We start from the raw sequence: 22,817 nt of genomic DNA, 5'->3' as shown, positions 1-22,817 counted from the left end.
TCCTTGAATTGATTAGCTGAAAGAGAGCATGGAGGAAGGGCAACCATCACAAAGGGTAAGCTTATTTTTTTCACACAGAATGCTTATTACCTAGTAATTGTATTAGTTACAAAACTGAATTCACCACTTAAACTTGTTTTAGCTACACAAACTCTCTAGGATGTAACTGTTCCATTCCCAAAATTATAGTGTCAAGAGGGAAAGAAATTGAGAGCTTCTTTCATCTTTTTGTATCTTTTTGTATATTAAAATATATCCTCTCAAAGTTCTTTTACTCTGTATAGACTGCCTCAGCAGCAAATCAGAACCACTACATCATTTGCTCAGACCTCATAAGTTCAAATTAATGAATTATTAATATGGTAATAAATAAATTACGTGCTCATAATATTACAAAGTACATAACCATTGTGCACAGCAAAGAAACTGCACACATCCACATACACGGGATTTTTCATTAGTTTGGCTCTTACAAGTGTCATCTGTCAAGCCACGGATATCCAAATGCTCCAAGTAAATCACTCAAAGTTTGTATACCATCTCCAAGTGATTTATTCTGTCATGCAGGTGAACCACTTGCTATAAATATTTGACTTTAGACTGTTACATGGTTCAGTTTCGCTACCATTCTGATAACTTCATTGTAAAATTGATTTAAAAATAAACTTATCTTGAATGCCTTACCTCTATCAGATTAAAGTCAATGTATTGGGATCTCTACAACTGTACCAACACCTTCTTTACATCAATGAAACTTTCATTAATGCATAAAGTATTATTCTGAATTATGACTGATTTCATGAAAGTTAGAAGAAAACACTGGATTTGTTTTTTCCACACAGGGAACATGCAGGCCGTGTTTGAAGCAGAAAGGTTTAGTTTATATCAACTGCAGCTAGAGGAAAAAAAGAAAGTAAATTTCTGATGGAAATTTTAGTATTGTATTTATAAGAACTTACATAAAGTAAGACTGAAGATATCAGAGGAAAATATAGCTTGGGAGGCACCTTTTGAAGGCAGATAGTTCAAAACCCAGCTCAAAAGGAGGCTAAGGTTACCTACCTTATATAGCCTACACTAAGTAAAAGTAGGTTCAAGGGGTCTGTTGCAGATTGCTTCCCCATATTCCTGCACTGGGTCTCTCCAGGATCTCCACCCACCACATTCCAACCTGCTCCTCATGCAAGCTCATGCAAGGCTTCTTTTACCAGCTGTCTATCAACCTTCAGCACCATCTGCCCCTGCAACTTTCTGGCTCATGTTCTAGTAGGTGGAGCTCTGGAATATTTGCTGTAGGTTTTTGCTCATCTGCGATTAAAATTTCATTCTCCTTTCTTGTGTTATGCTCAGTTATTGGGCCACCACTAACACAAGTCACCACTATAAAGCAACAGCAATAAATGATATCAAACTAGTACAGCTCCCAAAAAACACTGTTGAAAGTTCCCCTCCTGAACAACAAAAGTGACTTACGAACTTAAACAGAATGAGCTCTTTAAGCTATCCTAAATCAAGGTTTAAAACTCAGAAGACTTTTTATATTAGGAAAGTCCTCTTGAACAATATTAATAATGACAATAATAATGATGAGAAAAGCTAACAAGACATTAATAACATAGAATTAATAACACAGAACAGAACACAAACCTTTGTTTCACTAGATTTGAAACAGTAAAAATTTATGTTATCAAATCCTTAAAATGTACACCGACTCTGGTTTTTGTCTATTAGAAAGCTCAAAATGATGTTTCCTTTAGACCACAGCAGAAAAGAACATGTCTACCTATAATATAAAATACATTTTTCCATTGACTGAAAACTGTTAAAATTCTGAAGCAATCTTTAACTTTATTTGCTGTTACAGATAACATTACTATGACCTAATAAACACGAAGGGATTTTTATTAGGTGTTTCTAATAATTATTTTAAAAATTAATAATTTCATTGCATTTTAATTTTCTCTATAGTAAATGAGGCCTTCTGTAAGGTGGTCAGACATATCATTTGGAAGATTTTATAAAGCCAATATGCTTTGTTAGTGCTTTGTCACAAGCTTTTTAGTCTGAAAAGACCACTTGTGTCAGGTTTTCTCCCTCAAATGTTGGAAAAAAATAAGATTTTTTTTTCTTTTTGCAAATAAGAGAATACGGGAAAGAAGGGGGGGGAGAGTAAAGCAACTTTCCCACACAAGTAAATACACAGAATGCGAAAACCAGCTGCAGAATGTAAAAGACATAAAGCAAGGAGTACAGCCAGACCTCTTTCAGTTCCTCATTCTGGCCAGACAGGCTCCCTTTATCTCATTTAATGGCCTCATTAGTGTAATCTGAGTCTACTTTCTGTGCTGGTCTAATTTCCTAGAGAGGCTCAGCTGCTGTTCTGCAAATGGATACAGGCTGGGGGTGATCGGTAAAACCTGGCTCAGTTTATAGTGATGTGGAGGCAAAATTCCCAAATCCATTGTATGTCTTTGTGCAAACACAACAAAATTGGAAAACTGCATTAGCATACATCAACAGAGAGATGTATGGCAGGATGTTCTTCTTGAAAAGGTTCATTTGTCAGGTTCAAAAACGATTTAGCACCTCCAGTATATTATTGAATTTTTATATGTATCAGAAAAAAAATCTTTACTAATGACATCCATTTAAAAAGCCACAGCAGCAGAATAAGCCTGTAAAACTGAAATGAGAGTTCAATACTAATTGTTCCTTTCAGTTCAACAGCCTGAAACACAATCCTGTGTTGCTACAATAGACTTTGAAGCTTTCAGTCTCAATGGCTAAGTTCACTGTCTGCTTCCCAATGAACAGGAGAGCATGAAAAGGAAAAAGAAAATACGCTAGAATACTTGACTTGAGATAAAGACCAAAGCAGGCATGTAAGAGAAACTTAATTCTTGTGACAAAGCCTTGATAAGCTACTTCCATCTAAACATTCTGTCCATAGGAACGAGACATTTTGGAGTGACATGTTTATACTGCATCAAATGACAGAATCAGTCAGGTTGGAAGGGACCACAGTGGGTCATCTGCTCCAACCTCCTTGCTCAAGCAGGGTCATCCTAGAGCACATGGTAATCCATATACAGAAAGATTTACTTTCTAAATAATTAAATCTGAACTAAAAAGACCAAACAAACCCTAACAAAATGCAGGTTTAAATGGCGTTTTTTAATAAACCGGCAGCAAAAAAATACTAGCATACTTTTAAGAGTTTCATATTCAGTTCAACAGAGAAAGTGCCCTAGGAATAGCTGTGTCCCCCAAGTAAAGCCACAACAGGGGAGATGGACAGATCTTTATCAAAGTTGCAGGTTTTCCCAAAGTACCAATGGGAAGAGAACAGCAACAGCCACAAAACCCCTGCAGAATCTTGAAAACATGGGATCTCTGAAAGGACTTGAATGAAAGAAAAGCTCCCTAATTTGGCAACATCAGTTACCCTTTTTCTTTCCCCTCACCTCCTAAGGTAGTATGAAGTCTGTTTATATAAACTGCACCCCTAAATAAACATGCATGGGTAGATGTATTTATAAAACAAGGAAATAAAAATATTATTAATTCCCTAAGCTTGTAAAACAGTTCTTATGAAAACTGCTGTATAAGCAGAATATTAGACAGATACAGAAATGCTTGCTAATCTTTTTACTAAAAGATCTTGTTTTGGTCACTGTTCAAATACTTGAATTCATGTTTAAGCCATGACACAACCTAGGCCTTCAAGCTTCTCAGATTTTGGTAACTGAAAATGTTCTGAAAAGAACGTTACCTGACATTCAGTCCTGGGTGATCTATTTAGATAGTTCCTTTCAAGATAAAAATGATAGCTAGCTCCTTCTCCAGAAACTGAGGCCTGGCCTCAGTTATCATTTAGTAATTAATTATTTACATAATTTTTGAAACAGAAAATAAAACTGCTTCTATAGTTGAGCAAGAAAACAGATGTTCACAGATATATAAGAACATGAATTGACATACAAGGAATATGCAACAGACCAAGCCTGGAAACTAATTATGAACTCCAAATTAGCAGGTCTATAAGCCAAGTAAATTTTTTACCAGCCTAAAATTGAAGACAAAATTGAATAACTATTTGTATATGCTGTAATTTTTTTTTTAGTTTGAGTTTAAATCACTATTTTGAATCAAAACTTATTGAACACAGCTTTTTGCTTCACTAAAATTTTATATTAAGCTGGAACTGTTTATTCAACTTGGATTTAGATTATTTCCTCCTGTTTCTAGTGTATTTCACTATTATTGATGACACACATATTAAATAAAATAAATCACCATTACATTCAACTCCAAGTTTACTGTCAAAAAGCAATATGATCTACAAACAAAAAACATAGTAAATATTAGGGAATGAATCCTGTCATCCAGATATTCAGTCCTGACCAATTCACTTTATACAGCACATTAATATTAAAGATTCACTTACATTTGTGTACATTTCTGTGAGTTTACAAAAACCACTACTTGTTATAAATACGAACAGAAATGTAAGATTGTGCCTTCTCTTTGCTATGGAATATCTACAGGAATACCCATCAAACTAGGGTGCCAGAAGGCTATAGACAAATCGAAATGTGCTAGAGATTCAAAGAAACTCCTCTAGCTCAAGCCGAAAATATACACAGAAAATACATATATATTAGCTAAACAGAAAGGTGGGAACATGGTTGCAGATTACAAACAGCACAGCACTTAGAGTTCACATAACAGAATTAGGGGAAGCATTGATGGCCTTTTTTCTCTTTCCAAGTTTATCACAAAAAACAAAACAAAAAAAACCCACAAAAAAAACAAAGACAGAAATCAAACAAACAAACCCAAAACAACAACCAAAACCAGGCACTCCCATCATCATAATAATTTTTAGCCCAAATGTTAACCAAACTAATTCCACTACTATGCCAGTGGCTGAAGTAAAGAGACAGTGAACATTTCCTTTGGTTTCCCTACACTTTCTAACAATCAGAGCTATTTCAATATGAAATTGCTTCCTATCACAAGAGAAAGACAAAGCAAAAAGAGATTGTGAAAGAAACTTGGAAAATAGGTTACTTGTATTTGAAGTGTTAGAAAGCATCATAATAAAACTAGGGTGATAACCACAGGTCTCCTTCACAATCAACTAAGCCCTGCATTTGCTACATTCTGTTTTCCTGTTTTGTTCTGGGATGTAACTATTTTTAAAAGAAAATTCTTCCTTATTTCCTTATGAGCACTGAGTCTTTCCTGTAAACGGTGTTAATGCTCTTAGTCTTTATCAGTCACTTGCAGACCACCAGAGCCACTGTACTTTTTCAGCACTGTGGAATGATGTTCAGCTTCAAAACCTTTCGTGTTCCTTCCTTCCAGTCATACAGTAGGAATAAATAATTGAATCAAGTATTCATCAGAAGAGGGGAATAGCCTATTAGTCTGTGCCTGCACTCCTTCCCCCTCACTTCCTTGCATCTCTTAGATCTCCAGGAGTGTACATTTTTCTTTTTAGCTTAGCTAAAATACAGATCTTTGAGTTAAAGATACAAAAGAAACTTATGAGTATCTTCAAATTCATGTACAACTTTCTAAAATTAAAAGTGAATACATACCCATTCTAAATGTAATGTTACAGTTTCTGGAAAAGATTGTTTCACACTGCAAATGAAACTAGAAGAATGGCATTAAAACAACTACTTTTGGAAAAAAGTTACCAGAGACTTCTTCAATTCAACACCCATCTCCATCTAAAAGATTCAAACACCATGAAAATGTCAGTGGATTTTGTGGCTAGTTGATTTGCTGGTAAATATATTTGCATTTCTTAAATTACTTACAAAGTATCAAGCTACTGTCATTTGACACATTCATCCAAAGATGGGAGGAACACTGTCCTCAATATGACTGACAAGGGGCAGATTCTAAACAGAAAACCTTAAAGAACATCCTTATTTATTATTTCCATTTCAGCTGGACTAGAATCCTCATAAACAAGTACAAATGGAGTAGCAACTAGTGTCCTTGCCAAACATTCTTTTCCTAGTTCTAGACCTTGACATAAATGTTTTAATAATGTAAAAGCTTGAGAAAAAGAAAAATATATCAGCACTGCTCTGAACATACAATACATCTGTGTTTGGCCCTAGAAATGATGGCATTTGCTTAAAAGAATGGGAATTGCTGTTCAGAGGCTTACAAATGCTTCATGCTGTTTGCTTTCTCTTTTATCTGCCTCTGTGATTCACTTGCCACACTTTCAACTACTCCCCTCCAAAAAGTCAACACACCTCCAAGAACTAGAAATTTACTTATTTACTTTTTTTTCTTACAGTGAAAGCTAATGGTATGAGGCTGTAAAGAAACCCAGCTCAAACAAACTCACAACCCCCCCCCCCCCCAAAAATAAAAACCACACCTCCAAAACACAAATCGTAAAACGCATTTTACAGTATAAGAACTTGAGATTCACTTCTAGAATAGGGCAACTTTGGTTTCAGTGCAGATCACCCTACTTCTATAGCTATGTGCCTCACCAAAATTATGAGAGACTCATTCAGCATATCTATTTAATTTTAAAGTAATCCTCTGATTTTTCATCTCAGAGTTGTCAAATCATTTTTTTTAGAGTAATAGAAACAGAAAAGAAATTGTATTTTTATTGGGATAGAAATAAAAATAGATTACACCACAAAAATCGGCATCTCCTACCCACTAAGTGGCTCTATTGTTTGATGAGATCCCTCTGACTGGGCTGAACCTGAGGTATCTATTTTAATAAGGATATTTCAGATTTTGATGGCTTGATACGGAAGGCAGTCACCTTCATAGCACCCTTAACATGAGATGACTCCAAATATGTTCCTTTATCCCCATTGTTTTTTCCATAGACATGTTTACCTAAGCAGTGCCTTCACATATTTTCCTTAGTAAGTACCATTTCACTGCATCTGTTTTTAGAGTTCCCTCTGTCCTTCCTCCTGCCTTGGCTGGCCTGTATGTAAAGACTCTATCCTGGACAATTACCCTCCTCTTCTCCCACCAACTATCTAGTTAGGAAAAAACCTCAAAACTTTAAAACACCCTGTGCATCAGATGAATAAATCTAGTAAAACTTGTAGCAAATCAGGTTTTGTTGTGGGTTTTTTTCCCAACTGAATGCTGCAAAGTCTTCATAAACAAACTGCAGATAAATATATTATAACTGCTTTCTTCTGCCTCTGACTGTACTGATTAATCTTGCTATACATTCTAAAAACACTGAAAGTACCGCATATCTTCAAACAATTGAATTTATTTCATTTCCTTTGAGGTTATCCGCTTGAATATAAGCCTTGTTGTAAGAGAAGGGCTCCCAGATAGAATCAGGGTGGAGACACGAAAGATGAGCAAACACAGAAAAACACACCACTTGCTGGCCAAACACAATCTCAATGCTGAGGAAATGTGCAGCTCGCGGGCAGCAGGTACCAGAGAAGCCACTGATGGATTTAGGGCAAAGAAGCACAAGTCCCTAGTAAGTGGCAGACGTCCAAAATGAACATTTCCTCACTGGCTGGCTAGTTGCTCAGAAGGCACATATCTCATTATTATAAAGTATTTGCGCGCTAGCTGATCAAGCCAGATGGCCAAGAAGTATATTCACATTAATTATTTGGGCACTAGAAACAAAAAGCTCCTTCCTGGATGCTGTCTGATCAAATATCAAACATTTCCTCTACAGCTGCAGTTAAGAGGTGCATGAGAGCTGAACAACTGTGTCTCACCTGGGAGGGCAATCATTGCAGTGGGTGCAGTATGGGGGTACATCAGAAGAAAAGGGTGGCTATGGTAAGACAGGTGAGGAGTGAAACACTCAAGAATTACTAAAGAAATTGTGGAAAGAAAAGAAATGCAGCAAATGCAGTAGGAAGGGGAAGATGGTCTTTATACACTCTGCAATAATGTATATATCCACTGGTATATAAGTTTTTTATACACAGTAAAAACAGTTGGGCAAAACATTTCCCAGGGATGTTGTAAATATTCCAAGACATACATTATACATTCAGGAAACTTGGAGATGTAATAATGAACACAGTAGGGTTTCAAATGACACACTCAAGGCACAAAAAACCCCTTGTCAATGATGCTGTAGCAAGGTAAATCAGTATCTATAAAAGCATTGTAATTATATGCACTCTAAAAGTATATCAAAGTGAGTTTCAAAATTGTGTTTGCCATTTGGTTATTTTTCCTCCATCATATCTCCTCACTGATTATCTACTCATTTTCATAACAGGATAATCTGTACAGTAAGTCATCATTGTCCAGACACAAAGCCAAACAGTGAGTCATGCAAAGGGCTTGCCTGTTTTGTCCCAGAACTTGGTGGTGTCTCAGGAGCATATACAAGACAGAAAAACTGCCAGCTCCTTCTTTGGGTACAGCATAGATGGCATCCTATCTCTATACCGTGGCACGTACACAGAGCACAGTACCAGTCCCTGTGGGACCCGGCACTGCCCACCCCTGCAGGCAAGGAACAGCCACTAGAGAAAACGTGCTCCAGCCCATCTGCACAAGTAGGTAACACTGCAAGGGCACAGAGGGACACTTTATGTCTTTTGGCTACTCAGGCCACCCTAAGATATGGCAACTTTAAACAAGCATTTTAAGTCCAAAAATTCAGGATAACATTGGGTTATGATTCTGCAAATGAACCATCTGAGAAAGATATGTTTTTAGGCTAAAAAAACCTACCAGCCTAGATCTATACACTAATTTCATCAACAGAGTAATAACCCAAGAGGATCAACTAAACTTGCAGATATAGGAGAGACTACCATTTAATATATGTCACAAATATGTCACAAAAGTGCATACTCTCAAAGAGTCTTGCTGGAGCATTGCTGTTGTTTTCCCTTATTTAACCTGTTGAATTGCAGGCAAGAAAATTTCATGGTGAGACTTTCAAAGGAAGAGCCCGATCATGAGAGAAAACATGACAGAACTATGGAAATAACCGTATTAAACCTACTTGCTCTCATATGAAAATATATTCAAATTTCTGTTGGAGTGGGGATTTGTCCAGTACACAATGACTGGATGCAAGATGATCTAATTTTTCTTTTAAATTTCTACTTTGATACTGAATTTCTACAGTTGATTTAATCCAAGACCTTAAGAAAACTATTTATACTGAGCTTATTACCTCACATGGAAAAATGCAACCTGCACTTAGAAATGTGAGAAGGGGTTAGTCGCCTCTTTAGAAATCAACTAATTATTGGTGACAAAAACCTTTACAAGAGGAACAAGACAATTAATGGGAAATCTTCCCTGCTAACAGACCAATGTGCTTTGGACACAAGTGCTTCAACCAGCACAACTATTCAACAATGAGAGTGACTCAGTCCTCTCTAAGGAGCATGACATCTGTGATTATTATTGAAAAATACATCCTTGTCCTGGCCTGAGTTTACAATTTAATTCAACAGGAAAGGAAAACGTTCTTGAAGATTAAATTACACCAGTTCTCTCTCCATGTGTTCTGGATTATATGCACTTACGCAGCCTCTAGGGATATGCTGCAGAAGGCATCCAACTCAATGTCCCTACAGAAAAATTAAATGAGGATATGTGCTTGAAGGATTGGATCCAGGTATAGTATGTTCCCTTGGACTGGAATAAGATGGAATGTTTTCTATGTGCTATTACTGCTTATTAGTAGTAATTACATATTAGCAATAAATTACATTTTCTTATATGAAGAAAAACAAAGTATTTGTCTTTTCAGCATTACCTCAAAGCTTCATCTTTTTCTCAAAAAAGAGCAACAAGTTTTATAAGAACATATTGAAGGCAAAAGGCATCCATATCAATATAGTATTGTTGGTAATAAAACCTTAGATTAACAAAATCTATTTAAAAGCCCAGAAAATTGTTCATGTCTTATACTATTTATCTGCAGTTTGCCTTTCTTTTAATGTATTTAATTTTGAAATCAACATCCTGTTTCACCCTTTTCCATTTCTCTCTGTTGAACTTCATCTGCAAACACAGAATAACGTTTAAAATATGGAAGGGGCAATGTTTGCTTTTGTGTCTCTTGGGAATAATATAAAATTATTTATCAAAGCCTAAGATGTATACAAAACTAGTATTTTCATCAAATCTGCATTGGTATAAACTTCAGCTAAATACACCTTTAGAAGACCGGTTAAAAACCACAGTATTTTTAAAAATATGTAAGAAAGAATTAAAATACAAGAGCCTATATGAAACTATCCTCTTGAATCCATAACACAGAAAAGTGACAGGGACGGAACGTGGGTGAAGATGACACCAAACACCTTGCACTGTCCAATGGCCAATATGGCCCTTGGCTATTCTTGCAGTACCTTGAACACATCTCTGACCACCCCAAATCTCAGTGTGCAATGCACACAACAGAGCTCTGCCTTCCCACCCCGACACACCCTTTTCCATCAGGACCAGCCAAGGAGCTGCTGTGTTTCTCACAGTGAGATCAGAGCCAACATACAGGATGGATTCTTCCTATTTGACTGCAACAGATGTGTTTGGCAAACAACAACGCAGCAACTGCTCAGATCCTAATAAAAAGTAAACTTTTCAGTCCACTTAGAAGCCGGAAGATGTTTACACACACAAACAACTGACATGAAGATGGCAGTGTAAAAACTGCCTTTCATTAAGGAGAATTTTCTCCTTAACAGTGCTGTGCCACTGCACAGCAAATGGTAATCATGTCATTACAGTAACACAAAATTTTTGGCGTTTTTTTGTTGCTAACTCAAATGCACGTTTTCTCAAGCTCAACAAGTTCAACTGAGCAAAAAAAATACCAAATTTACCCTTCCACAACATAATTTTGCTTTTTCATCCCACTCAAACTAGAAGCCTTTTTAATATACTCCTGAAACGAGATATTTTCATAAAAAAAAAAAAAATTAGATACATTGGAGTCCTCAAATTAAATGACCAAATCTGATTTTAAAGAAGGAGGGAGAAAGTGTACTGAAATTAATTTTTGTGATGAAAAACTTCTCAGTGAATGACTTTTCATAAATCAACCATGTACTTTCTGTAAGGGTTGTTCCCATCATTTGTTTTCCTACCAAGATTTTTTTTGAGGTTAAAGCAGTGCCACTCTTGGGAAGCACAAAGTGCACTTTTGTAAATTACTACTCTTTGTACAAAAGTCACGACAAACCAATTTGGTTGAGTAAAATAGCGTTGCTCTACCTAAACAATAAGATGGAATGCCAGAAGTTTAGAGTTAAGGTAACAGGTGCGTAAGAACAACTAAGGCATCAGGTGTTTATTTTCTATACAAATACCCAGCAGATAAGGCTGCTCCAGAGAACAATCTGCTGTTTTTCCTGGCTTTTCCTGTTGCTCTCTCCTCTGTGTGGTTCTTCCATCTTCCCACAGATGTGATCACCACTGCTTAGCAACCGAGGGGATATGATGACACACATGAAAATCCTGCATCTAGAGCTCACCCTGCTCCACCTCCACGGCAGTAAACTACCTTCCACAGCCAATTAGGATGAATACGTTTTCTTTGTTACCTCAGAGGTACCAAGTGGAACCTCAGACACAGCTTGATGCGAGATGAATTTTTCTCCTCGGTGGAGAACCTGAGACTTGTTAATAAAGCTGCTCGCCAAAAGCTAATGCCAGGTAAAAAAAAAAAAAAAAAAAAAAGGAAAAGGTAACCGAATACCCTACCTACTTTTACTCACTGCTCCAGCCGCCCTCCAGGGAGAGGCGAGGCAGCTTAGACCCAAGCCTGGGCGGAACCCCGCAAACAGGACGGCGGAAAAGCCACACTCACCTCTGCCATGCCACAGGTAGGTGCTGTCCCCGCGCTGCGGGGCTGCCGGCTCCGTGTCCAGCGCTGCCCGCCCTCTCCGCTCCGCAGCCGCCGCCCCGGGGAGCCCCGCCCGGCCCGACCGCGCCCGCCCAGCTCCGCCCCCGCCCCGCCCGCACCCGCGGGGCACCGCCCGCAGCAGGTGCCGGGACCCGGGAAGGCGCAGGGGGCGCAGGAACTTCCCAGTTGGAGTGCGCGGTCACAGCCGTTCTCTTCTGCTCTTCATTCACGTTCAGTGCTAAATGGGCTCCCGAGAGGAAGTCGCGGTGTCCCTTGGCTGTAATCCACGGTAGTGACATTAAACATTTGTCTTATGAGGTTTTAAAAGCATTTATGTGTGTTTCTTTTCTACTGATCACCAAGTGTAATACCTTGGAAAGCTGGCAACGGAAAATAAGCTCGTCTGCAGCTCGGTGTGAGAAGAGGTGTTTTTTGTGATGTATTACTCAAGGAAGTGCCTCAGAGGCATTGTGTTCTTGGTTAGACATATTTACATATGTCCTCCATGCTTTTGGGTGTGGACAACAGGCAGTAATTCTGAACAGATTTTAGGGGGAAATTGGCACCTGAAGAGCAGTAAGCATTAGAGCTGTAGAGCATCGTTCTTACAACATGTATCTGAAATCATTACAGGTCGCCAGTTACAACCAAAGCCACAGCTAAACACAAGTTAAAATGCCAGCCCACCACTGCTTCCCAGCGCTTCCATGATCAGTGCTTACTACTCCTGAAGGCCTCCTGATGTGGCCTGGGCACATTGTCTGCACCAATTACCCTGTTCCAATGTTCATAGAACATTGGTGCATCTTGAAGGCTGCATAAATAGGTCACATCTGTAGTTTTTGTCCGTGGTCATAGCATAAGACCATAAAAAATCACTGGAAATGTTTGAATGCCCTTCTACTTCAGAGCAGGGAAGGGCGGCACAGGATAGTTTTGATTTCAAAGTATGAAAATTCAGTATATACCTGTGAAATCAGAATAATTCAGTAATAACAATTGGTTTTTTCAATCTTTAGAAATAAATCTTCACTTCTTCAGAACTATGAAAAATACAGTAACAAAATTCATAAGCATATTTGAAAATGTTCTTATGTGATCTGGCTTCTGTATTCACATGTGCTTGCTCAAAATCTCACTTTTCTTGCTGCAGCACTAGCATACCATGGCAGGGAAAAAGAGATGCTAAGAAGGCATTTTCCTCTTCACTTCTATTTTTTAGCACGGGCAGCAGGTCACTAGTTTTTATAGCCCACTTAAGACATTTCCCCAAATTGTGTCAGATTTGGTAGCAGCCCCATAGAACCTGCTTGAAAAAGTATCCATATTGTCTTGACTGGCTGCCAGAAACCAGCTTCTTCATTGTGTACAGTTAAATTAAAAAAAAAAAAAAAAAAGGAAAAAAGAAAAAAAAAAAGAAAAAAAAAAAAAGGCACTTATTCCCTGCAATATTGTAATGCTATTTGATAACTTCAGTCTGGCTGCTCTGAACAACATAGATATAAGATGCTGTAACTTAGCACAGAAGACAGTGTTGCCTGACTCTGGTGACTAAAAATAAAGCCCTTTAGATTTCTGTATGCATTCAAAAGTCAATGTTAAACTGAAAGAAATTACATGCAGAGGGAAAATTTTCTTTTTCCTTTTCCTCCCTGTTTCTCAAAACTCAACGCAAATAAAGGGATTGCCTCCCCTTTTTTCAATGTTCTTTTAAATTGTTTCAGATTTTTTTCTTTTCCTTATCATTTTGATGTTTTAGTGCTGATGTACAATTGTTTTCTGAATGCCTTGTCTATCTTGAAATCTGTAATATTTCAGTATCCAATGTTACTGCAATACACCCAAAAGACCTTCTTACAACACAGAATGCTAAATTATATTAAATAAGTAATTTTTATATTGAATTGAAATGGGTCATTCCAGAGTCTTCCCACACAGCAGTGGTGTTTTTCATCTGTTTATACAACAATATCTATTGCAATGATACCTGGATTCATTATTCAGCTACAATTACTTAATGCTAGAGTTGCATTCAGACAATCAATACAAACTACTGCTACTTTACTTATTTGGCCCCTGTTTTCACACAAAGTCTTAGTGATGCCTAATAATAATAACAATAACAACAATAAAAATAATAAAGTCATTATTACTAACTAATACAAGTAATAGCATATAACTGTAATTGCTAATAAATAAGTGAAAAGTGAAGGGTTTTATCAGATGGTACAACCTGTTTCCAGTGGAGAAGAGTGAATTGCAATATTTAATATCATAGCACCCCTCAGTGTTCAAAGTGGATATGGCTTCGTAAACAACAGCTGCATTGCCACGTGAAGAAATACAGTGTTGGTACTATTTATAATCTCATTAATCCTATATATATGGCAATGTGCAGTTTACTTTAGGTATACCATGAAAGAACTAACACACGGATACAAATGTGTGCTGAATATAAGAAGACTGGAAAAAAAAGTCTAGTACCTATCTTGATACAAATTACCCTAAGTGGAAGTGTTAAAACTCACTACAGGTTGTTACCAGCATCCAAAAGCTAGGAAATTATTTTGACCTGTTTAGTCCTTTAGTTTCTTATCTGCTGATCATCCTGAAGATCAGAACAGACTTATCCTCTGCCCACGCTTCTCACCAAAGAACATTATACCATATAATGTGCTAACTTTTTATTCATGAACATGATTAGCAAGGAGACAGTTGATAATTGGCTTCAGAAAGTCTACATCTTGCACCATATTTCCAGCTTGGCTTTTAGCCATGTTAAAGTCACAGTGCTCGTAGTAATGTCATGGTTTCCTCACAAGGGCTGGATATAAGGGAAATTAAAATGATCCTATTTTCATCTCCAGCAATCCTTTTTTCTGTCAGCCATGAAATATTGCTGTCTCAGGAGCTGCTTCACTGATGTCTTCACAGAGCACCAGGATCAGCAACTTCCTCAAGAGACATAAAGAAATAAATTTTTATTGGATTTTTTTAACATGGATTTATATTAATCCTCCCTTCCTCTTAGTTAATAGTTGTATTTTTTCTTTAAAAATTGTACTATCAGACTTCACTACTTACATTGTCCAGTTAGGCGTTTCTTTCTAGCATTATATTGTCTACCTTCTCCTGGATTTCCTTTACCATAGCTCCTGTATTTTAAGATAAACCATTCAGACAGCACCCTATAGGAAAACTGTTATGGATGAACTCATTCTGCCATGACAGTGATCTAAGAATTCAGCATCAATGCAAGATGTTTCTTGATGGTATGAGTCGATATTATCATAGATAATATAAATGCCGAAATACATAGTATGTAAATAATAGTAGTAAACCCAAAAATACTGTGTATGAGATACTGCTGCACATTCCTTTGCCACTTCATTATAAAAACAAGAAGAGGCGGAGTGGATGGAAAAATGTATTTTGCAGAAGAGTTGTAACTTGGAACAGGTATTTGAAGATGACATGCTATTCTGTCTGTTCAAAGTAGAGACATTATCATCAGTAATCTTAAATAACTGTACGCCAGCCAGTTCTTTTAGACAAGCTGAGCATACAGTTCCTTAGTCACTTAGCATCACAAATATTTTCCAGGTTTCAAATTGTTTGTTCTATCAATTTCTTATGCCCTTCCAGTTTGCTAATTCTTTGAGTGGTGGGGGCAGCAGAACAGTTTTCCACAAATAGCCTCAGTAAAACTGCATTTGTTTGTCAGAGTAACTCCAACTGCAGCTTTCTATTTACCTCCTTATAAAGCAAAAGGTAAAATGTGCTACACAGTAAAAAGCAACAAAAAATATGTCCATGATTCATAGGGCTCCTCAGGCGACTCCTTTTTCTCTTGGACACAACTATTCAGATCTTTAGATACTAAAAAACACAAGCTTATTTTCAACGTTCAATACTTTCAATGTTACCAGTGAAGAAAATACGTTTAAAGATATTTAACTCTTGCTTAAGCAATTCATTAGCACACTAACATCTAAACCATTCTGCTTCATTTTGAATATTAAGAGAAATACTAATACAGTATTTCTGTATCCTAACTCATTATTTTGGCCTGCATCAGATCTTGGATTTTTCATGTATCTTTCCAGTCACATTATATTAATGAATCCAAATGAAAAAAATTCTGCATTGCTGCATATGTCATTATATCTGTGAGGATGGAATATAAAAGACTGAAAAGTTGTGGATAGATGAAAAACATTAATAGCATTTTGACTGCCACTTTAAAAGCACTTTAGAATAGAAAGAAAAAAGAGTTTATTAACAATAAATAAGTTTTTAGTAGGAAATTAAGAAAATTATTCTATTCATAAAATGGATCCATGGAATTATTTGTCTGATTTTCCAGCATGAAAACACACAGAGTAATACTGACTTAAACCCTAAATATGTGTTAATAAATTAATACTGAAAATGAATCTGGGCAGAGATTAGGTGCATTTACAAAATTATTAATTTAAATCAAGCCTTACCTCAACTATTCACATTTTATTTTTCCCCCATGTGTTGAATAATTTTTTTTCCATCAGTGTTAATTGTACTTGCACAATTTCTACCTGTAATTGAAAGAGAAATTCAGTAGTTGTTGGAGTCAAAGGCAAAAGGCAAAACTGCCCTAAAGAGGAAGATTTTCATAAGAGGATACGACAAAGAAATGAAATGATTATTTCTGCTTTCTAAATTACACATTTTGTTACTTGTCCACCTGCTGAGTTATTGACCACCCACTGTGTTGATTTGTAAAGTAAACCTATTAAGCCCTTGAAAAAAATCTTGAAATACTCAACGAGCCTTTGTGCCCATAGTCTCCATAAGAGGGCACCCTTATTTAACAGCGGAACTTCAATTTTTTTTAACAAAGGTCTTTCTAAAAGCTTTAGGAAGAAAGAAAGCCCTCTGGAGAGTATAGTGAGAGAAAAAGTTACTAAATCATGTTCGTTGTCATTTTAGTGCTGACAAGGCAAATTTAATTTAAAGCATGTATTAACTCGGTGCTGATGGTTTCCTTTGCAACTTTGTTACAGTTTCCTCCTACTATAAAAGTTAAAACAAGGTCATCAGAATAAGCTCTTTTAACGTTATCTAGCAAAATAGGTCATGCATACTATTTCATGCATATTTCTACAGCTTTTCTGTCAACCTACTGGAACTTAAACACAAATAAATACGTGGTCGCCCACCATCTCCATAATATTTTTACTAGCAATAATGGTTAAAAGAAGACTGAGGAACACTGCCATACAGAAATGCATTTTGATTAAAATATAGTGCTACTGAATCTTTAATAATTATGTTCATTATTTAAATATTAAACCAACATTAAATTGTGCTATATGCAAAAAACCAGAAGTTATTATTTAAAGAATTTATTTCATAAAACTCCTTTGCTGGATCCACTTCAATTTCTCATTTTACTAGTTCTGAAGAAATCACACATTTTTAAAACGCAAAATATGCATGAAATATGGTAATGTCTGGAATGAAGAACTTAATGCAGCAGTAAGATGGTCATCTCTAAGACAGGGGTTTAACAAGATGGAGAGGGTTCAAGAGTACATCTTTCACAAGTCACTGACTAGATGTTTATGTGGAGTACTGTAAGACCATACTGTAAGAGGAATGACACCATAATCCAAAGAGGGGCCACTAAATTTTACCTTGTGCAGCTGTCAGAATAAAATACCAATGACCATCATATTTATGCAGAAGAAAAACAGACCTTCTAAATAGGCATTTCAGACTGTTGCACAACCTAAGTTTCTACATGTGCTTGCAAACTCTGTCTTTTGCATTGTTTAGCTTTCTTTGGTAATTAGCTTTTACTACATGGAACCAGGGACTAATCTTCCCTGTCCCCAAATTTAATGTCTTTAAGATAAGACATCATTTGCTGTTATCATCTCCCAAGTACAGTAATGCTTGGGAGTTGTCAGTAATGGGCTTGTTGTCCACCAGGACCCCCAGGTCCTCCTCTGCAGAGCTGCTTTCCAGCAGGTTGGCCCCCAGCCTGTAGTGGTGCGCGGGGTTATTCCTCTTCAGATTCAGGACCCTGCACTGTCTTTGTTGAACTTTAAAAGGTTCCACTCTTTTTTCTGATTTTGAAAATCTGTACTTACATAGATTTACATAGGTACTGTGTCCAATCCATTTCTGTTTCTTGCCTTAAAAATAAAGTCTGATCTGTAGCCATTGTCTTGTCTGTACGCTCAGATTCTGATCCTAGTTACAGATGTAGTTGCACAGAAGAGTACAATATTACTCCTGATTTATGTATTGTAGCTAACTTTTAAGAAGAGACTTCTGCCATTCCTATGAAATACCAAGGGGAACCTCTCTGAATCACTCCCCGATCCACTTCTGTTGAATAGCAGTAGTTCAAAGAAAAATATCGCTGATTTAAGAAGAACAAAATGAAAAAAACTGACAGTCATTTCCATGCTTGAAGTCAAAGACATAATCAACAGGAGAGGAAACTTTAAATATACTATGTGAATTGAATGGAATATGTAATGACATTTTTTTTCACATGAGAATGAAGTTGGATGACTTGACCATAAATTGTAAATTAATTTTTAACCATAATTTTCAGTGTCACAGATTATTTAAGATTGTTTTCAGAAGATGTAGGTTGTCTCTGCTTAATTTTGGGAATAAAATTACCAATTTCCAATGGAAAATCATTTTTATTCAAGCAAAAACCTTACTTAAGGATTACTAATTCCAAAGCTGTCAGGAAATCTGTCAAATGAAAGGAAATTCATGTCCCTGATGTGTTGAGCTGAGCAACAGTTTCTTTAGAGGGATGTTTTACCTTTTCTCACTTTCTTTTTCTTTTTTTTTAAACAGAGTACTGTTAACTCCTTTTTTCTGTCTCAATCTTTACTTGGCCTTATTTCTTTTTCACATTCTGCTCTCATTACACCAAGATGTACACCAGTCATTTTAAATGGCCCAAATCTGATAGAAATGAAAATTAGAACCACTTAACTCACAACTGTATTTGGTAGAGTGCACTATAAATATGAAATTATTTTTTACACAGTTTAGGGTTTTTTCACTTTTACTCAAGAAGAATATGCAGAACACTTAAGTCACCCATGATGCCAACAGAAAGCAATTGATAATCTACTTCATTTACTTTTACTTCCACAGAGCTTTTAGTAGTCTTGGAAAGCATTGGACTGATTTTTCTGGAGATGGAAAACTCCGATTTGCAGCAAAGCAAACTTTCTTTATCTCCAGGATAAAGGGGGACCTCAGGGAGGCATATAGTTCAGTCTCAATACTCACTCACTCTAACCAGAGATCAAAGATATAAATGGTGCTGGTACTTTGTGTGCCCACTGGAAGCTGACCTCTGCTGAAGAAGTAGTGGCACTACATTTCTCAATTCAGCAGCAAGTTGCAGCGATTATCCCATCTATCCTTGATGTTACCTTGAGTGCTTCCACATGTGCATTACAGCTGACAGGAGTAAAATAGCAGGGCCATAAAAAGAATGTCAATAATCATAAAAAGCCAAATTTGACCTACTTACCCAGAGATGAGTATCATCCTATTTTCAAGCAGCAAAAGTGGATTACATGCTTCATCTATATAAGCATGACAGATAAAAATAACAAGAATTTGACAGGTGAGCTGAAAGGACTGCAATAAAATTTGAATTTGGAGGAAGGTGAGAGAATGAAGACAGGAAAGAGATAGCCTCTCTCTTGGCTTATAGCTGTCCTCTCTCCAGCACTGAACATTCAAAATTCTCACTTAGTTCCACTCGATTCAGGCAACAGGACAGGAAGCCATATGGCAGAGGATTGGCTAGATAGTGCCTGTGAGGCTTTGCTAATAGCATCTACCAAATGTGAACTTCTCCTTCCATTACGTGCCTGTCAGGTGTACCATATTACATATTGACAAGAGTGATTATTCTTATTACACCACTAGGTAACCCACATTGATGGCACAACCATTCTGGTTCTAAGAAGGTTAAAGTACAACTGAGATATTTTTATTTGTTTGTTACACTAATTATTCCAGCCCACTCAATATTATCAAGCCAGAGTATTCACTTTCATATAGCAGATCTAAGCTTTCATCTGTACAGCATTCCTCCTTGTTTTTTGAAATTCTCAGCAAGTGGAAATCTTGACAAGTACACCCATTTACTATTAATCTGGTCTCACACTTTCAGACAGAAGCATGCAAGTAGATGGAAAGCAGACTCACAGGCCATGAGACAAAGAGGGTTCTCAAATTAAAGGAAACAGGAGCAACCAAGCCTATTTCATAAATGGATTATGCTTTTAAAGTCTTGAGCTAGGAGAGCTGTGAGCTGTATTGAGTTTTCTGCTAGTAGCTGCAAGATGAAAGTCTTGGGGAAACTTAATGAGACACTGTTTCTTAGCAGTCACTCTCCAGTAAGAATTTTCTTTTCAGCAAGGGCTTTCCAGTCTACCTTTTGTTTCAGAGGATGAACCCAAATAGAAGAAAATAGAGCATTTGTGCTATAAGGACAGTTAGATCTTCAAAGGGGACTGCTGTGTTGCTGGAAAGCCTACCTTTTACCTGAGCATCCAGATTAATATCAAAGGATTATTATTGTGGAAATACAGTTAACTGAAACCACATCTTTTTTTTTCTGTTTTTTCTTTCTTTTCTTGTGCAGAAAGACGCATTCAAGCATTCTGAACAAAAGAGTACTTTGATCTGTTTTGTGGATTTCTGTCACACACAAATCAGAGACTTCCCCTACTGGTACAAGATGATAAATTCCTCTGATCAGTGAAATTGCATTATTTTCACAGAAAGAACTATACACATTCATAAGAACATAAAACTAAACAATATCATTTACTGATCATGCTTTCAATACAGTATGAGTATTTGATTGCATTATGAAAGAAAGAACAAGTTGCAGTACTTTGGCAGAAGGCAAATTCTGTGGAGCAAGTTTGAGAGGACAAACCGGAAGACTGGAAGAAAAATGAAAGAGTAATACACAAAACACTTTTTTATGTAGGAAACAGGAGAGGTGAGGGGGGAAAAAAGCCATGTAGTTGGGAGCCTTTTTGAGAATATACTTCAAGAGGACTTCAAAATAGATCCGGTCAGACTTTTCAAATTTCATTTTGGTGGGAAAATTTTCACTCTGAATCAAAGGGAAAACCCAGAAATTGTGAAGCTTCCCATGGGTAGGAACTTCAGTCTGTTTGGTTTAATTTAATTTAATTTCATTTCATCCCATCTTTGGAACTCCTTCTCCTAATTTAATTCCTAGCAGCCATGAAAATCTACTAGCAGTTTCTGATCCTGGGAAAAAACCCAAACTGCTATTGAGCGTAGTATGGCTGTGATCCCTTATCTGCAGAACACTGCATCTACAGCTACAATCACATCTATTGTGAAGAAAGCAGTCTAGAAATGAAGAACAAAAGGCTAAGCATGCAAGAGTCTTCACTTTGAGATCAAGGCAGCAGGAATCCTCCAAGCACTAGAAATTCTGGTTCAGACTTCTATGCTGAAAAAGTTCTTGAGTAACTTTAAGTAGTGGTACATGCAGAATCTACTGAGCAGAAAGAACGCTAATTTACCCTAAGATTTACCAAATTAGACCTGGACAAACAAAAAGCCCCCAATCTCCACAGAAAATAGTACAACAATTCAATCTCAGTGGCTCTAGTTAATATAATATAACCATCACTTTTGTTACAATGGTCTCAGAAGATAGGATTAACCAGTTTCTTATGAGCCATATTATTCAGCATCACATTTTGATTATGTGATTTAACCTCCCAGCAATTCAGACTGCATAACATCCACTGGCTGTTTAACGAAAATGGACTATCTGATGATGGATACTTTTAAACTGAGTTAAATTGACTGTGTGGCTGTTAAAACACTGAAGGCACTCAAGCGATTGCTTAAGCTCTTTCTGCCAGAGGTACTGCATTGTGAATCAAACTCTAACTAGGAGAGAAGTATCTTTTACATGATTTTCATGAAACATACACACTGAGACAGAGATACTGGGTGAGCACTGCTAAAAATATGGTTTGTAAAAAAATTACTTAAAATTTTACAGTTTAAATCTCTTTTAGGTAACATTTTCCCCAGGGTTTACAGGTCTGTGCTGTGAATTTTTCATAATGCTTATATTAGAAACTTAAGGAACATGATCTACTTGGAAAGAAAGAGAAATAAACTGAACAACAACAACAAAACCATTTATTTTATCCTGCTTATGATATGACCACCTGCTAAAACAGTAATGGGCAGGGTGCTTTGACAGTTTCATTGTGTTATTTGCAGAAAGCAGAACTATTTTGAAATAAAACCAGTCTTCACTAAAAAGCATTCATGTTGATTGATAATTCTTATGGGAAAAAAAATCAAAGTTAAAAACTCTGTTTAATTTGCTAATTAAAGGGTATAAAGAACATAATTAAGAAAAGTTTCATAAAAATTCCTCAGCATTTCTAGTGCTTTGAACTTCACACTGGAAATTCTAGATGCCATTTCTGATCTTTCCTAATCTGTTCTTTTGAAAACAGCCTGTGTATTAAGTTTAGCAATACTATTTAATGGCACGTATTCTTGAAAAAAACCTCAGAATAAATGTTGGTTTTATTACCTTCATATTCCTCACAAGAACATAAAGGTACAGAATTCATTCCCCTATGCTTTGATGTAAATAATGACCCTCCATTAATCTCTCAGTTTTACAAGTGTTTTTGCATATGGGTAAAATGCACAATGCTGTTTATCTGGGAAAATTATAGTTTAAATAATAATGAAACAGCATTTTATAAAAATATATATATTGTTATGAAATGGCTGACTACATGGAAAATATATGCACAGTTTGCCAAATTGCTTTCCTATTTCAGAAAATGTAACTGTTATTCTTCATGATTATTGCAATAACAAATATCTT

The 22,817-nt window shown here is 36.5% G+C and overlaps 1 long non-coding RNA gene across 1 annotated transcript in view; it reads right to left on the bottom strand.

Moving 5' to 3' along the window:
- The window catches only part of LOC135417206 (uncharacterized), an 85,822-nt gene that overhangs the window by 6,000 nt on the left and 57,005 nt on the right, over nucleotides 1-22,817 (bottom strand). The window contains exons 10-11 of the long non-coding RNA XR_010431962.1: nucleotides 19,425-19,479; nucleotides 16,360-16,443 (exon numbers count right to left, since the gene is read on the bottom strand). This is a non-coding gene — a long non-coding RNA (uncharacterized LOC135417206). The remainder of the gene's footprint in view (nucleotides 1-16,359; nucleotides 16,444-19,424; nucleotides 19,480-22,817) is intronic.

The sequence above is a fragment of the Pseudopipra pipra genome, chromosome 7 (genome assembly GCF_036250125.1).
Source record: "Pseudopipra pipra isolate bDixPip1 chromosome 7, bDixPip1.hap1, whole genome shotgun sequence".
NCBI classification, from domain to species: domain Eukaryota; kingdom Metazoa; phylum Chordata; class Aves; order Passeriformes; family Pipridae; genus Pseudopipra; species Pseudopipra pipra.
Note: the sequence above shows the minus strand (reverse complement) of the source record. Positions and strands in the feature narration are given on the sequence as shown.